At 37.5% G+C, this 16331-nt stretch overlaps 1 protein-coding gene across 1 annotated transcript in view; it reads right to left on the reverse strand.

Moving 5' to 3' along the window:
• The window catches only part of cth.S (cystathionine gamma-lyase S homeolog), a 147050-nt gene that overhangs the window by 46115 nt on the left and 84604 nt on the right, over window positions 1–16331 (reverse strand). The gene's annotated exons all lie outside the window — the stretch shown is intronic.

Here is a 16331-nt window from a genome sequence, read left to right on the forward strand (position 1 = left end):
ATGGTGTTTTGTTATACTGAGCGGTATTATATTATAAGGCTCAGTGTATTTTAAAATATGTCATGTTATTTCTAAATAATGTTTCTTGAAATGTATATATGGTTTGACTTCAAACAAAAGTGTTCCAAATTCCATAGGTGAGCTATAACACAGCATTATAGGCCTCGTTTATTGAAAAGACACAACTAGACATAACTAGACACAATAATGGATGCAGAATTGAAGACACAATTGCATCATGCATTATAGCACTTATTGCTAATTAAATATTTCATAATCAAATGCTGCATGCTTGTGCCTGTTGCAGCTACTTTTGTGCTTAACACCTGCCTAAGCTTGAGGGTTCATTATCCTTATAGGCATTCACAAATTTGCATAACTCTTTTTATCTATACAACATTTATGTTGCTAGTGGACCTTTAGCCGCTGAGTTCTTTCATACTGCTGAATAATTATCTTTGGATATGGCACAGAACTAGTTACTCAAATTTACAGCAGATAAAGTATCAGGGACAGTATAACTCATGAATATTGGAATGTCTGGATTTGGGAATTTCTAAACATTTTGAAAGAATGGATTTGGTCTGCAACAGTGCCAAAGATAATAGCTAAAGCTCTACAAAAAGAAATCAAGGCCTAAAGATTTATTATAAGGGATCAAAACCTGAGATAAGGAACTAGAGACCGGTAAGACTGCAATCTAAAGGGTGTAAATTATGCAAAGGCACATTAAAGGAACAATTCAGTGTAAAAATAAAAACTGACTAAATAGGCTGTGCAAAATAAAAAATGTTTTTAATATAGTTAGTTAGCCACAAATGCAATGTATAAAGGCTGGAGTGAGCGGATGTCTAACATAATAACCAGTACACTACTTCCTGCTTTTCAGCTCTCTAACTCTGAGTTAATCAGCAACTTTAAGGGTGGCCACATGGGACATAATTGTTCAGTAAGTTTGCAATTGATCCTTAGCATTCAGCTCAGATTCAAAAGCAAACATTTATGGTCCATGTGGCTCCCTTTCACGTCACTGGTTACTGCCAATCAGTGGAAAGCACGAGAGATGCAAAGCAGGAAGTAGTGTTCTGGCTATTATGTTAGACATACAGTCACTCCAGCCTTTATACATTAAATTTTTGGCTAACTAACTATATTAAAAACATTTTTTATTTTGCACAGCCTATCTATTCACCAGTTTTTATTTTTATAATGAACAATTCCTTTAAGGTATTATCACAATGAATACAAGATGACTTTTTAAAGAATAAGTATGTCATATTCATTTATTTGCTTTTATGGGGAAGCGGGAATCTTTAGGCAAAGTTATTACTTTTTCCATTAACATTCAGATACATTATTCAAAGTGTAAGCATTATTCATCTCAGTGTTTCCTTAATTCAAAGTGAAAATACTCCAATAAATGAGAATAACAAATACAAGTAAATAAATGTATATTGAACAAGAACAGGGAAACGAGAAGCAGTTAAAAGGAGAAAATGATATTCTTTTCTTATTCCTGGATAGATTTGCATAATGGAAGTGAAAGAAGAAACATATAAAATCGGTAAATCTGTTCCAGGCTAGAAAACAGGTGCTTTTCTAGTCATTTATCCAAAACTGAAATATGTTCTGGGACAAAAACAATTCATAATTACTGAAAAGGTGCAGCAGTCTTCACAAATAACTCATGGCATAATGGAACAGCACTGCTGAATCATAGGCAAAATACAAGTTAGATCAATACTTTAAACCTCATTTTTAGAAGGAACATCCTGCAAGCCTATGAACACTGATTATGTTTGTTCAGCTGTGAATGCTAATATTTCACTCTTTATTTAACCATGACATTTTTCTGTTTATATTATCTGATGGGAACATATTTTATTTTCAAAACAACAATAAACATTACATAGCAAGCTGTATTCCAGAAAAACAAGATAAAATGGGATGTTCAGAAACATGGTTGCAACCAAACGGAAGGCTCATTTACAGGTGCCACAAGCACCTGTGTGTGCATTGGAGTGCAAGGACCCACTCTTTCCAGATGAATTAAGTGCTGCTTGTATTGCAGTATTCATGAGGGGCAGATTAAGGGTGACATATAGGAGTAGTGATGAGTGAATCTGACCTGTTTCACTTCGCCAAAAATGTGCATAAAGGAGAAAAATGCCAAATGCATTGAAGTCTATGGGCTACAAATAGTGCCATAGAATGGCACTTCAAACTGTTCTAATATAGGATTTCTTAATCTCCAAATAAGACATTGACACAATCTATGACTCCCTTTCTCTTAACCCCTGCACCTAGGTAGAATACGGTAATCTGGGTTTATTGAAAGGAACAGTGGGCAGTGCAATGAATGCGAATGGGAGCCCTGTGTGGTTATTTGTAGTAAAAATAACTTTACTGCAGTCCAGGTTTTCAAATAATACCGTGCTTTGGTATCCCTGCAAGAAATCCTTACCAAAGCACAGATATGATAGTCATTGCACTTGTTGCTTTGTTAGTGACCTGCAACAATGGAATCAGGCATTGTATTTCCCAGCAATCTCTGTTTATACCCAAACAGACTATAATTTAACTTCTAAATAGCAGTTAGGAAAGGAAATAAAAGCAAACATTATAACGTATTGGTGATTGTCTGGCGTGCACCTGAATAAAAGGAAAGAGGCAGCAAGACCTCTGTTTGATTTATGCTTCATTAACCTCACATTAACGGAAAGTGGAATCACACAGCTGTAAAACATTTTCTGCACAGGCAATCAGTAAACAGCATTTCTATTAAAACACAAATACCTAGTGAAGCAATGGAAAGCCTGCAGCTCACCAGATGGTGTTATAGTACAATTTCCAGTTCCTAATAGCATTCATCCCATTAGGAGCTGCCCAACTACGTATCCTTGTGCCTACCTTCATAGTGGTTGATGGGATTCTGAAATTCACTAAAACTATACCCCTGAACTTTGCAGGTCTATAAAATATACTTAGTAAAACAGCCCATATGTAAATGCCATTGGATAATCCTGAATAAAAAAGTGCCATAGTGCCGGCCCTGGCTTGTATCTACTGCGCTCACACACAAACTAAGGGCACATTTACAGTACATACTAGGTTACATCAGCCAATGAATGGACAGAGCTCTGCCCTTCCACAATTCTTTCCATTACAGTTAGCATTGGGATTATTCCTGGCAGGTGATCTCTGAGGGACCATCACAAAATGGCAGCTCAAGGTAAAAAAAAAAGTGCAATATTTACCGATATATATGAAAATTGGTAAGATTCCTTAATAGGTCACTTATTATGATATAAATGATCTGTTAGGTAAATATTCGTTCTGTAGTCCAATAGGTTTTCTTTAGGGGCTTATTTACCACAGCAACATAAATTGCTGTTGTGCAAACATGGACATAGTTGTTGCACCCAATTGGTGCCAAAGGTACTTGGATCCAAAGGGGATCCTTGCACTTTCCTATAGTTCACTTGGCACCAGTGCATTTATGCTGCTTCATGTTCCTGTAAGGAAGAATTACCTTCCGCATCCATGCCGACGCTGTTCTGCTATTCAAGATGGCGGCGCCCAGTCCATCCACAAGGTTCTTCCCGGGCGCGGCGCTGTGACGCCAGCGTGTTTTCACCGGCATCAGAATGGATGCCAGTGCCTGAATGGACGCCAGCGTTGGAACGCCTGCGCAATAACGCCAGTGCAGTGATGTCATCCCGTCCATCTTTTGGCGCCAAAGGAGGCCTATTTAAGGAGCCTGAAGGTCTGCAAACATCGCCCAATTATAGGTTCTATGTTGTATGTATGGTGTGTTAGTGTGTATTGATTCCTGTTCTTGATCTTGACCCATTGCCTGTTTATCGTTATTGAACTCTTGCCACCTGAACTGACCTATTTGCCTGGACCTTGACCATTCTTTTGCCTAATCCTATTGTACCGCGAACTGTGCTGGACTTCAGCTTCCTCTTTGGTCCGCTACTCCAGATTGAGCCCTCTGGCCCTTACAGTTCCAAAGTCATCTATTGATGAAGGGGGAACCCTTGAGCTGCCAGCACCTTCAAGCTGCCAGTAATTTTAGGCTTAACGCTGTTAGCTGCATCAACAGGCACTACATACTTGTGCCTATAGAATCATACTTCATATCTATCTCAAGAAATGGCAGCATCCCGACAGCATCCCAACTTCTTTCAGTTGTCAGCGTAATATCATCTGATTTATGTCCAAAAAGATGTGCAATTGAATCAGATAAAACTCCCCCTCACACCCATAATTACAGGAAAATACACTGTATTCTCACTAAAAAAAACATTAGGAATTGCACACAAAATTGCACTTTACACCCTGAACTTGCCTTCATAAGCAACCCATTTTGAGTTTCTTCTTTTCTCATTTATTCAACTGCCTTGATTCGATTTGCAATGCTCCATGACGTGGTATACTTATTTAGACACTGAAGGGTCAGAACTGCCGATATAACAATCACCACCAATAGGCAGCAATTTAACTGCTAACCAAAGGTGCTTTCTTATGTACGAAATGGGGATGTTTTCTTCATAAATGTACTTTATTTTATATATATTGGTGTGTGTGAGGTGTGTTTCTATTGTAAAGTAATGTTTTTGTTTGTTTTTTCTTTGCATGTGTGCAGGTGTACAAACTTTGAAGTGGTGTGGCTTTGCTTTAAAGTGAGTAAAACCAGAAAATGGGTTTGACTTACAGTATAACTGTTGGAGGTGCTTATTTATAGCAAGCTGTGCTAAACACAGCACATACAGCATCCCTCCATTTTTTTCACCCAAATGGAATCACTGCTTATTAGAGTTCTTTAGCTGCCATACATCTCCTGTTTTAATCAGATTAATTTATTATTATAGCAAGGGCGATAACGTTAGGAGAAGGGGAGCTTGCATCCTATAATGACTTGGCATTCTAGCTGACATGCTGTATCTGAATAACTGTACAAAATTCTTCCAATAAGCCTACAGAAAATAATTTTAAAGCTTTAGGGACCGAATATTTTAAATTTTTATGGTTCTCATGAGATCATTTGAACAGCCGTAGTTCCATATGTTTCAACAAACATAATGTTCAAAATTAGTGAATGTGGTCCCGAAATTAAAGGTATAAATTGGTATATTGGTATAAGTGTTGCTCATTACCAAAACTAGTTGTACTGTATTCCCTGCCTTGCTTTTTATAGATTTCCAAACAGAACTAGAACATCAAAAGCAACATTTTCTAAGTATATTTACTGAATGAAACACAAAGGTTATGTTTTCCTCTCTTTGCAAATTTCTGTCTTGTCATGACTTTTAGAAGGTTAGGAATGTTAAAGTGGTTGTCATTTCTAATAAGATGCAGTCAATTCACAATGCTTATTAAGCAAGTATAACTTATATTTACTGCTCGTACAGTTCATTATCACTCAGCTAAAAAAGTCATTGTCAGTTGCTTGTCTCTCCAGCTGAATCTGAATATATAATGGTAGTAGTCCTACATAATATGGATTTTGGAATTTATTTTGCTTGCTTATTAAAATCAGTTACTCTAACTGAGCATGTTGAGTGCAGTACTTTTTCATTATTTTGTATACATTTTAGATGCACCCAGGTATGCTGAGTTTTTGTTTGGTGAGTGCTCCTCCATGTGTGTGTGTGTGTATATATATATACACTTTTTAGATGATGTCAATTATGTCTGAAACAAGTGAAAATGATATTTATATGGTGTTGTCATTATCATTACGTGGTGCTGCTGCTTCTTTACATATTTTTGTGCACATAACTAAAAAGGGAATGCCATTTAAGAAGAGCAAGGAAAGCACTGCAAGAGAACACTCACTGCCCCTCTTCTATGCAACATTGTGGGCAAGAAAGTACAACTTTGTGCTTTCACTTTGCACCTTGATGTACAGTAACTATGTTTTAACAATGTGTGTGAAACATTTCAAGAACAGAAACATTTTACATTTCTCAGGAGACCAGAAATGGTATAATATGCAGGAAAACTTTTAATCATGGTATGTAAAAGTATCACTGTATAGTTCAGTTGCAAGTGATACCATGATGCCATTCAAGTCAGTGGGGGATTTCTTGAGCAGTGATTAGAACACTTGAATGCATCCTGGTAGGTTGCAGTTTTTTTCTTTTGCATATATTGTTTGTGCTGTTCAGGTTCACTAATTGAGCCACAGTATTCTTTTCCTGTTCCTAAAGTTGCCTGACATCTGAATGACAAGCAAGTTAGGGGACAGGTAGGGGATGAAAGGAGAGTGCCTAGGTTCCTCTCCAACCTTTACCTCAGAAATACAGTTTTGCCACACACAGGCAGAGCTGTATTTATAGGGGTGGCCACAGATCTTTCTGTGCAGTTTTCTGATAGGAGCACCGGCCCGGGCTTTCAGGTAAGTAAATACAATCACTTGGGCATGCCTAACATTTGGCACCTCCAAGTGCAAGGCGACTTTCCTTCTCCAGGTTGACCGGTAGGTGAAAGGAATTGTTTAACTGCATAATAAGATGATGCCCTTTCAGGCAATAAAAAAAATTGTTGCTATGCAAACTACATAACAGGAAAATAATATTATCTACTTAAGGTTTTGAAATGCCATATAAGGACAGCATACTCTTGATATGCAGTAAACAGCTCATTATTGTGGCTAACATAGCCAGAAACATTGGTATAAAAATAAATGAATACAAATCCCTGTGTAACATAATCTCTTGAACTGTGCTTGGAGCATTGTGTGCACAGGTCATTGTCTTTTCTAGTTAGGGCCCAAATATGTTTTCATTATGATGAATTAAACCATGACTTTAGACCCCGTTTCTGTACAAAGGTCCACTATACATTTTCTTTCTTTTCCAGTGCTATGTATTATTTAGACTTGCACACAATGCTTTGTCTTTGTTATGGCACAAAGAATAGCCTCAAAAAAATACGAAGAGGGGAAAAGTAATTTAAGGCAAAAATGGAATGGCAAATGATTCCAGAGCCTTTGCTAAACCTTGCCAACAATAATCAGGAATGCTCTGCTGTCGTTTTCTATCATTTTTATTTCCCAGTGCCAATTTCCATTTTTCAAGAAGTACAACTACCTCTTTCTGTTTTCCTACTTTCTGTTTAACTACTTTAGTCTTGTCATTGCAGTTATTTTAACACATTCAGATTTGTACATAAACGCAAACACAAAAGTGCACACACTCTTTTGATGATACACAAAGGACACAAGCAAATCAAGAAACTATATGGATAATTTCAGACAGTAAAGGTTAAACTTTTTAGATGTCACATAAATGCAATGCCAGTTTTTGTTAAATGCAACCAAGAACATGGATTCCCTTAAAGGAGAACTAAACCCCCCAATGAGAAAAGCTCCACCCATCCACTACCCCCTATTATCCCCCTCCCTACTTCCTCCTTGCATTAGTGTAAAAATTGTCATCAAATGTTGAATACTTCATGCAGAGTAGCTGCAGGGCACCATTTTCTGCATCATCAGTTTTCTTCGGTAAGGGACTGAGCAATTTGGTGCATGAGTCTGGTTTTTTTCGCCGACTGCGCATGTGTCTGAAAGCCACACATTTCTGAAGGGAAGGAAGAAAATTGAAGCTGTGGAAGATGGTGCCCGGGAGGTCCGCTGCACTACTCTGCATGAAGTAATGAGATTGACATTTGGGAACACTTTTTGCACTATGCAGGGAGAAAGCATGGAGGGTAGATTATGGGGGGGTGGATGGGACTTTTCTCATTGGGGGTTTAGTAAAAATAAAGCAGAGTTGTTTTTTTTGTTTTTTGTTTGCTGAATAGTTAATTAAGGGGCCCATTAGGTCGAGTGAAGGAATGAATAAAAAAAAAACTTAAAATTTTGAATGTTTTTTTTGGCTACTTCGAACATCGAATGGGCTACTTCGACCTTCGACTTGGAATCGAACGATTTGAACTAAAAATCGTTCGACTATTCAGCCATTCGATAGTCGAAGTACTGTCTCTTTAAAAAAAAACTTCGACCCCCTAGTTCGCCACCTAAAACCTATTACCCAATGTTAGCCTATGGGGAAGGTCCCCATAGGCTTTTTAAGTATTTTTTGGTCGAAGAAAAATCGTTCGATCGATGGATTGAAATCCTTCGATCTAACGAATACTGCTAAATCCTTCGACTTCGATATTCGAAGTCGAAGGATTTAACTTCGACAGTCGAATATCGAGGGTTAATTAACCCTCGATATTCGACCCTATGTAAATCTAAATGTTAATTTTAAATCACATAAGTATCAGAAAATATCTGTTTTCTTGTCAAAGGCCATTGTGTTGATAAAAATACTGTCTGACAGAAATGTTACAAAGTTCAGAAATAAGTTGATCTTACTTTGATCTTACTGTGTAAAAAGTACATTCAGTATTAACTTGAATATTTTACTTTTCAAATAAACCTAATCGGGCAGATAATAGAGCAATGATCCCCCACCAGTGGCCGTGGGCAACATGCTGCTCACCAGCCCTAACACCAAGTTAAACAGCTATGATGGAGGGTACGGCACACGTAAGGTGGATCACACGGGGTCAGTATGTACTAATTTTTAACATTGTTATCATGCTAATTAAATAAATTTTGGCATTTTTATGAAAAATAGGCTATGGGACCCATTTATTTCGTTTAATTAATGGTCTCTTAGGAACTAACAAACGTCCATGTAGCCTTGCTGTTGTTAATGGATGGACAGCATAAGACTCCCCCCTTTAAGAAAATTATCCCAGTGGCCACAAATGAGATTATTATTTTTGAATTCCAGGCTTGAAGGCAAATTTTGGTTGCATAAAACCCAGGTGAACTACCAAACAGAGTCTCCTGTAAGCTGCCAGTCCAAATAGGGACTACCAATTACCCAATCACTGCCCTTATTTTGCACCACCAGGAACTGTTTGAGTGTTTGTGTTGCACTCTCTGTACTAAACAAGATGAAAATTTTAAAAATGGAAATTGGGCTCCTAATGTTACCAGAGGTGGCTCTGGTAATTGGCTGCTCTTTGTTGTCAGAGGCAAGATTTTCACCTTACCTTGTGGCAGTTGCAGCCCAAACCGATAATGGAGCTCTGAAAATACCAACATTTCCAAGCTTGTGGGCATTCATTTTTTCTTTAGGGAAACCTAGTGGATATACCATTTTTATTCAAAAGATTTCATTTATATAGCACAGGTCAGTGTGTGAAGTGCAAAAAACATGCACCCTGCCCCATGCTTAGTGTCCATAAATGCAGGTCTTTATGCATTGGTAAAGTGCAGTCCTCTGAAGACCACAGAGCTGCCTAATTTGTCAGCACTATATTCATGAGGGGTAGGCAGGGGGTGAAATATGTGTGACTCCCTGGATGCCTCCTTTCTTACACGTCATTCTGATGCATTTGTTAGGGAGCATCAACAGGTACCAAGTGCTCACTGAAAAAGTGAATCCTAATTTTAAAAACTATTTCCACAAACTACTGAACCTGCACTTTTCATTTATAAATATGGTATGAGAAATCATTGACTTATAAGGCTCATTCACAAAGCAAGTGATAACATAACATTGTTAAGCAGTGTTTTACCCAAGAAATCCAGTGACCTTGCAGGCTCTCTCAAACCTTGCCTGCACTGCAGTGCCCTATACAGGTGCCTGCTTCAGATAACACTCTAATCTCACCCAGGGAACCCAAAAATGACCACATGTCCAGGCTGGAGGTAATTCCAGGTTTTCTAATCTATGCAGCTGTGCATGGTTAATCAAATCAGGCTGACAGGCACATTGATTTTCTCTGCAAGTTGCTGGGAGCATTAATGGGTGCAAGTCCTTCTAGCAAAAGAAAAATGCGCATTCCAATGTTTATTCAGTTTAGGGGTTTACACTTTCCACTCCTGATTTTATAATAAACAGTCAGTTAAGTATTTAAATTTTGTGCAGTTTTATCTTTCTTCTGAAACCTTTAAGGCTAATTCATATATACTATGGCATTCAATTAAAAAAAAATATTTTGGAGTGGAGTGAGGAAGCTAAGAGAATAATAAAATAGGCATATGCAATTGTTGGGTTAAAATACATGTTCTTTGCTTGTTAAAAAGTATTCTTCACATCCTCCTTCCTACTGGCTTCATGCTGCCACAAGTTGCACAATTATTGCTTAAAGTGGTTAAATAAACAAAAACACACCATGCAAACCAAAGCTTGTCAGTACAGGAGATTATGAAGCTCTATTAGTTTCCTGTAAGGCTTAGATGTCTGTTGAATGTCGGTGAATTTGTATGGCAAATGTAGACTGTTATTGTTCCATTTACTACTACGTTCAGTCAATGAGATGATGAATAGCCCATATAAATACATATTAATATTTGTACTTTAGAAGAATAGAATGTACAGTATCAATGCAATAAAAATGATTGACTTCTGGTGACTGGTAATATTTGCCATTGTTGCTATATCAGGTAACACAGCAAGATTCTGAGGCACGGGAATAAGACAATATGCTTTATTCTTCCATGGTTATTTTACGTATTGATTGACTTGTTCCTGTTTGTGCAGTCCTGTTAATGGTATGCATTAGCTAAACATGCAGTTAATGATCAGTACATTCATTATTTGGGTATATATGGGCTTTCTTCAGATAGATGACAGACAACAGAAGGAAGGCAGAGAGGACAAGAAGGATAGTGACTAAAGAAGACATAGTGGAGCACAAGGAGGCCAATTAAGCCATAGTGGAAAGGGAAAGAGCATTCTTAGATCAATAAAGATGCAGGAAAGAAGGACTGAGTCTATGGGGGTGCATAGGAGGAGGAATAGAAGGCAGGTAAGAAAAGCTGGGGGTGAGAAGGGTGAGAACTGCAAACGTCCCAACATTTGAAAACTATAAAGAGGGACAAAAACATTAGCCAGGCGTAGTGTGGCAAAAATGTTTGGCCATGCCCATTTTATGGCCACACCTCTAATTACCATGTCCATTTTACAAAATTTGGCAGGTTTAGAAGACGTTGAACACATTTCTGGGAGCTTATCTTAAATTGTTGCAAATTTATATAAGTGTAGGTGCTGAGTATTCTGGGCTCTCTGCCAAAAAGCCACTTATTTTAGTTAAGTTTCAGAAACTTTGTATATTTTTCTGGCGTAAGTGCAGGAGGTTAAAGAAAAACTCAGGACATTTCAGTAAGAAACCCAGGGCTGAGGGCTGAGCTGTCAAAATCTGGACTGTCCTGCAGAAAACAGGACATTTGGGAGGTATACAAATGCATGATCAGGGAAGCTGCAGAAAGGAAAGTAAGAGCACATAGAGATGAAATGACAGGAGAAAAGGGTAGAAGGACATTGTGTACACAGATAGTAATGAGCAAACTAACTAAATATTGTAAAATCACTAAATGTACCCATGGTAATTTTGAATCAATGGGATGTCAAAATTACATTGCAGTTAAGGCATTTTTAGTTCTCCCATAGCAACTAAATTGCCCTACAATGTGAAACAAGAGGGTTTAACAGAGCACATGGAGACATTCTAGCACTAGATTGTGGAAAAAGTTCACAGCTGACACGCCACAAATTTCCCAGCAAAACTGAACCAGGCAAAAATATTTTTAGAGAAAACTGAAAGCAACAAGGACAGATGGCAGCATTTTATTCTCAGTCTCAAGTAGTGGCGATGAAAACACAGGCAGATTCACCAAATATCCAGCTGGGGAATTCAGCTTTTTTAACATTTCCTGACTGTTTAATGGACATTTAAAGCCTACATTTCCCTCCCATATTTATAAGTTGGGCGCCCATTTTCCCTATGACACTTCATCAGTAACAATGACATCTGCAAACAGGACATGTATGCTGTAAAGTTCATACAATGGCGAATGCAGGTTTACACAGGCACAACATACTTTGATAAAAAGTTCTGCTGGGGTTGAGCACTGTAATGGTTAAGCTAAATTAAATTACATCTAAATTAGAACTATTCTGCATAACAGTCTGCAGTCTTTCACTAGTTTGCCCTTGACAAATGTGTTCTTCTATCAAGTTTCAAACAGTAGATTGTCAAATATTTCTTTCCCTCTGGTTGCTCTGTGGATTTCTTTTTAAAAAAGCAGTCTCACAGTGGGATTAATTAGTATTTATAGAATGGCTTAAGCGCATGTAATGCCAAGGTCATAAACCATCTAATAATGTTTTCAAATTTAACTCTCTGAAAGAAAGAAACACGCTGGTCAATTAGAGGGAAGCAGTGCATATTGTTTCTCACTATTGTGCTTACAAGTGCATTTATTAACATTTAATACAATGAAAATTAAGGAACAGAGAAGAACATGCCCACTAAGACTCCTTTTGGCAGTCAGAGATTTTGGGGTTTTAAAAAACAGGGAACATGTGGTTTTCAAACTTTAGCATTTGGTCTCACAGTTATGCACCGTTTCTGCTTCGCTTTGCACCTGAATCAGATTTTCCACCCAGAATGGCATCACTTCTACAATACTTTTTGTATTTGTTTGTTTTTTTATTTTGTTATTTTTTCAAAATGATTTAGAAACTTACTGCCTGTTCATATACTGTAGCAAGGGTGTTACATGCCTTTTTTAAAAAGATAACTTTAAATACTTTCAATAAAGCATAATATATAATAATATTATCTAAAAATGACAGGATTTATCCCATATGTGATGTATTGTGTGCCTGTGAGTTTTTGATTGCTAGTTCAGTATGACATTCTCTGTCTGATATTCTCCCAAGTGGTAATGAAAAGCTTCACGCGTTAAAAGAACTTGACATTGTCATTCTTTCCAAACTGACCTTTTCTTTGGTCTTTTTTTTGCCTTTTATTATTTACAAAAAGGTCTAAAATTTCATATGGGGACCAGAAAAAAAGTCAATTATGCAAAACATGTTCTCAGGGTATGATACATTCTATACACAATACAATTTAATATGAAAACCTGGCTTTTTGATTTTGAATTCTTAAAGGGCACCTGTTGGCATAATATATTATCCCCAACCAAAGGTGTTTGCTAATAGAGCCTGCATTCCGGTTATGGATAACAGTAGTGTTTTTTTTTAAACTGCTCCCTGCCAGGGTTAGGACACTTGCACCGGGAGGGACTTCTAACAACATGCTCTTGTGCATAATGAGCAAGTTGCGGCATTCACTCATTAAGCATGTGTCCCAACATGGCTGCTTGAACCGAAGCTCCCTCCAGGTGCGAGTGGCCTAGTGCTAGCTGAGGGCATTTTTTTTACAAAAAAAACCTCTATTAGCCCGTACCTTTGGTTGAGGATAATAATCCTTTAATTTGTTTTTCTTTTATATTGTGGCTTAGTTAGTTGCTGGTTTCAATGCCTACTAAAGAGACAGTTGACACTGAATTTACAATTCACCATTTAAAGAAGTTAGTAAACTCCCATTTGTGAGTTGCAATAACCTTGATATATATTTAAATGCAAAAAAAATACGAGCCTGGTCTGATAAAATGATAAAAGAGAAATGAACTGATAAAAATGTTGAGCTGTACATATTCTACTCTGCACAGTTTATCTTTGTGTGCTTTATTCTTAGTTCATAGAATGGCCTTAGTCACTACATTTATTTACAGAGAAAATTCCCTGTGTTGCAAGTACTCTTGCAAGATGAATTATTTATGACTGTGATACAACATTTGTACAGTATGTACGTTTCACAGCTCTGTAGGCTATTAAATATTTTGTTTTACATTTCTAAATAACCCATAGTATTTACCTTAAAAAAAATTGTGGTCAATTACTGAGGTAACCTTTTAATGAACTTTTAGGTGCTAGAGATAACATACTCCTTCAGAAATTCTTTAAGAATTACTTGAACACAGTTATGAAAGGGGAAAAGAGTCTAAATAAAATACTTGAAAAACATTTCCATAAATACTCAAGATACCAAAACAAGTTTGGGTAATAATCCAGAGAATATACATAAACATAAACATGCCCATTAGTATCTTGTAGGACAAGAAATTTTCCATTTGCTCTTTATATATTTATTTAATGATGAATATGCATTATAACATTATTCAACATGTATGGATTTCAGTCTTAAAAAGTATAGTATTTGGCTGCAAATGGTCTAACTAAATGAAGGTAAATGTGTTAGAATATAAAAGAAGAAAATGACTTGGAGGCTAGAATATCAGAATTACATAGATTCTTGAGAGAGAGAGAGAGAGAGTGAGAGAGAGTGAGAGAGAGAGAGAGAGAGAGAGAGAGAGAGAGAGAGAGAGAGAGAGAGAGAGAGAGAGAGAGAGAGAGAGAGAGAGAGAGAGAGAATAGTAAATGCACAGAATGTCTAACCACAGAAATCCTTGGCACACCATTAAAACCATCATTAGAATAAAATACTGGCCAAAGTTAAATAAATCCGATTACTTTTTGACAGAGGAATAACAAGACTTACATGGATTAATTGAATGGAAATGATGACAACATAATGAAATTTATTATTGGAAGCCATTTTTGGCTTTCAGTACACAATTGAAAAATAATTACGATAGTTCATGATTGCTGCTCATGCCTACATTTTAGTTTGCAGTTATTCTGTTGGTTTCATGCATTAGTGAACATTGGTGCCTTCTGTTGGGAAATGCCAAGTATGGTACATAGCACATGAGTATCCCATTCATTTAACAATATCTGTTCTATGCTAGAATTGTCCAAATCCATTATACCCACATCCTGACATTTAGGAAGGTTTTGCTAAAAACATAATTCAATCTGCTGGGAACCCTTTTAGATTTCATATTCCAATCTGCTAATCCAGCCCCTTAATGGAGAATTAAACCCTAGCATACCCTGTAAATTTTTTTTTTTTTAAAAAAACTTTTTGGGGAATCATAGATTGAGGAGTTGAGGCTGAAGAGGCAAAGCAAGTCTTGGAGGCCTATTTATCATCAATCTACTTTTAGTGGTTTTACAGCAGGGGTGTCCAAACTTTTTGCAACGAGGTGAGGTGAAAATGTGTGGGGGCCAACCATTCAGCCTGAACCATTAACATCTTTAAACTCATTTAAACAAGGAAACGCGTAGCAGTAATATTTGGGCACATTAGTGAAATGATCTGCAACTTGGTCTATACTGCTGCCTGTGTGCTGAAGGTTTTAGCAATAGACATGTACTGGCACGTAGTGACACAACACTCTCACATACTTCTTTAGTTTACTGTACTGGCACGTCAGTATGTCTATTGCACCTTCAGCCCTAAAGAAGTATGTGAAGCAGCGCATCACTATGTGCCAGTACATGTCTATTACTAACACCTTCAGCACACAGGCAGCAGTATAGACCAAGTGGCAGATTATTTCACTAATGTGCCCAAATATTACTGCTACGCGATTCCTGATCGCACTGTGCTGTCGGGCCGCATTATTATTAATTTCATGATGGAGGCTGAGGGTCGGTGTAAATTTGAAAACAGGCCGCATTTAGCCCCCGGGCCTGACTTTGGACATGCCTGTTTTAGAGGTTTTTGAAACCATGACTCGCTTTCTCTGCAACCATGAATGTCATAAAATGTATTAAAAAAAATGTAATTTGAAAAGCACAAGGATAGTTCTATAATATATCACTCCAGGAAGGATTAGAGTTCTTGGTGTACCACCAAGGATTCAAGTGTACAGACTTAAGGACTATTACAGTTTATCCAGGTTCCACTTGAAGGGCCTGAGACTTGGGATTGGCTATATCTTTTTGACTAAATGTTCTGTCCAGGTATTGACCCCTTATGGTTACAACACTGACTGTGTTCTTTGTATGTGAGTTAATGCTGAATATCTGTGCTGTGTAGTATTCTCCTGGAAGTTGTATTGTGTTCTGTTTATTGTAAGAACCACTGGTGCGCTATTGATTTAATCAGCCTGATGATTGAAGCTCTGCATCCCCCTTTACACAAGGGTCTATTCCAGAGATTAGGGGTCTATTTATCATGCTATGTAAAACAGTGGAAAAAACCATCACTGGTGATGTTGCCCATAGCGAAAATCAGATCTTTGCCTTGATTTTCAGCGGTGATGTTTTTCTCCAGTGTTTTACACAGCATGATAAATAGGCCCCTAAGCGTTTATGTTCAAGTAAGGGTTTAACTATTGAGTTACAATTACATTCCCCCATAAAGGAGAAACAAACCCTTAATAAAAAAAAACCCTACCCCCTATGCTACATAGGACCCCCTCCCTCCTCCCCCCAGCCTAGCTGTCTCCCGGGTAAATGCCCCTAACTCTTTACTTACCATTTCGTGCAGATTCTGTCCAGTGGAGTTCACGGGTGCCATCTTCTTCTCTTCGGTAATCTTCGGAATGAGACGGGCAA

This window comes from Xenopus laevis, chromosome 4S, assembly GCF_017654675.1.
Source record: "Xenopus laevis strain J_2021 chromosome 4S, Xenopus_laevis_v10.1, whole genome shotgun sequence".
Classification (NCBI taxonomy): Eukaryota; Metazoa; Chordata; class Amphibia; order Anura; family Pipidae; genus Xenopus; species Xenopus laevis.